General features: G+C 41.0%; 1 non-coding gene across 1 annotated transcript; it reads left to right on the top strand.

The window, feature by feature from the left end:
- The first annotated feature begins 702 nt into the window (after positions 1–702).
- LOC141418247 (U2 spliceosomal RNA) lies at positions 703–884 on the top strand. Its single transcript, XR_012442936.1, has one exon. It is a non-coding gene; the product is annotated as a U2 spliceosomal RNA (small nuclear RNA).
- The last annotated feature ends 1,563 nt before the right edge of the window (positions 885–2,447 follow it).

Raw genomic sequence — 2,447 nt, 5'->3', positions numbered from 1 at the left:
TGAGCTTTTGGAATGGACACTTCATTTCCAAACCATAACAGTCACTGTGGCAAAATACCTGAGATAATCAGTTTATAAGGAGGAGAAGCTAATTTCTGATCACAGTTTCAGAAGTGTCAATCCATGGTTGCTTGGACACATTGCTTTGAGCCTGTAGCAGCACAGTATATCCTAGTGAGAGCCCTCAACAGAGGAAGTTGCTCACCTCATGGCAGCCAGGAAGCAAAGAGTGACAGGTGAAAAGGAACCCTCAAGGACATGCCCCCAATAACCTTCTTCCTTCCACTTGGGCACACTTCCCCAAGGCTCTACAGCTCCCAATAGCTGTATGTCATGGGCTGACAAACAAGTCTTTAGTCTGTGGGTTTTGGGGGAACATTTAAGACCCTAACCAAAACTACAGGGTGAAATATGAAGAATGTGTAAATCCACTCCAATCTCAATAGAAAGGGTGTTAAATTGAAAATTGACATTGTGTAAACAGAAAGACTTGTTTCAATTGCTTCTCAGAAGGCTGGTGGAATAGCTCAAGTGGCAGCAGGCCTGCTTTGCAAAAACAAGGCCTGGAGTTCAACCTCTAGTACCACCAAAAACAATAGTAAGAACCAATTGCTGGGCTGGTGGAGTGGCTCAAGTGGTAGAGCGCTGCCTAGCAAGTGTGAAGCCCTGAGTTCAAACCCCAGTGCTGCCAAAAAAAACCCAATTGCTTCTTGGCCTATTGAGAAAAATTAAGTACAGTATCTTCTCATATAAGATTAATGTCTGATACAGCCTCTATTTGAGAACAATAAATTAAATGAATTTTTGGATAATTAAGATAAGGTACGAGCTTACTCCATGAATTGACCTGGAATTGCACTACCCCCAGGAACAATGCACCACATCCTACAGTTAAAAAAAAAAAAAGATTTGTCCCAGTGTGGAGAGGTAAGATTTGAAACACCAGCATCAGAGATTGACGTTTCAGAGGTGGCTTTTGGAAAGTACTTCCAATTACTGTATTTCAACCTTCATTCTTGGGTACTTCACCCAAGCGCATTAGATACAAACCTTTCTAGCCAGGCATTGTGGTGCATGCCTGTAATACCAGCACTTGAGAGACTGAAGCAGGATGACTGCACATTCACAACCCCCCTGAGCTACATAGCAAGACTCTCTCCAAAAACCAAGGGCTGGGAATGTTTCCCAGTGGTAAATCATTTGTCTAGCATGTCAAGACCCTGAGTTTGACCTCCCAGCACTTCCAAGAAGAAAAAGGAAGAAGAACAGGAGGAGGAGGGAGAAGAAAACCTTTCCTTGGGACAATAAACAAACATAAAAGAATTGCTTACACCTTTGGCATTGCCAGCCATCCATGAATTTTGTGTAAGAGTCAACCCATCTTAGTTGCCAGTTTTCACTTTTTCTTTCTTTTACTTTTCACTTTTTCTTTCTCTTACTTTCTTTTTGGCAGCATTGGGGTTTGAACTCAGGGCTCACGCTTCCTAGGCAGGCACTCTACCACTTGAGCCACTCTGCCAGCTCGCTTTTCACTTTTTCATAACAATAAAAGAGCATTGTATGAACAAATGGTGTTTACTGATCTTGCTGAAGAAATATTGAAGCATTTGCTTCAAAACAAATATTTTGTGATAATAAATGACAGATTTGGTGCTGTATTGAGTTTATAGGAGCATTAAAGAAATGATAGAAGTCTGAAGACAATGGAAACTTTAAAATATACCAAAGAGCTGAGCATGGTGGCTCATGCCTGTAATCCTAGCTACTTGGGAGGTAGAAAGCAAGAGGATCATGGTTCTAGGCCAGTACAAGCAAAAATTCACCAGACCCTAGCAATGACTGGGTACAATGGCACAGGCCTGTAATTCCAGGGGAAGCACAAATAGAATTGCAGTCCAGGCAGGTTTAGGCATAAATTTAGCAAGACCTATCTCAAAAATCACCAACACAAAAAGAACTTGGCAGAGTGGCTCGAGTGGTAGAATTCCTGCTTAGCAAACACAAAGCCTGGGTTCAACCCCCCCAGTACCTCCAAAAATGCATTCCAGAAATAACTGTAAGTTTTGACTTGCTTAAACTATAAATGCAACAAATGTACTTGGAATAAAGGAAGAAAAATACTGTTCAGGAAAAGAAAAACAGAGCATTTGTTGCTAGCTGACTTGCACTCAAAGAAATACTACAGGAAATACTTCAGACAGAAGACAGAGTATCTCTGCCAGAAACTGGACAACCAACACCGGATAGAGAGTAAACAAAGGGCAAAAATGAGTAAGTGGATAAATACAACTCACATTGTATAAAGCAATAACAGTAATGTCTTGGGAATAAAACACACATAATCAAAATGAATAGTAAGATAAGTGAGTGCAAATGGGATTAAGTAGTTCCAAGGTTCTAGCAACGTTGGGTGTTGGTAAAAGAAATGTCTTAGAATCGGTCAAGGA

This window comes from Castor canadensis, chromosome 16, assembly GCF_047511655.1.
Source record: "Castor canadensis chromosome 16, mCasCan1.hap1v2, whole genome shotgun sequence".
Taxonomy (NCBI): Eukaryota; Metazoa; Chordata; class Mammalia; order Rodentia; family Castoridae; genus Castor; species Castor canadensis.
The sequence above is the reverse complement of the archived record's forward strand: the minus strand, read 5'-3'. Positions and strand labels throughout refer to the sequence as shown.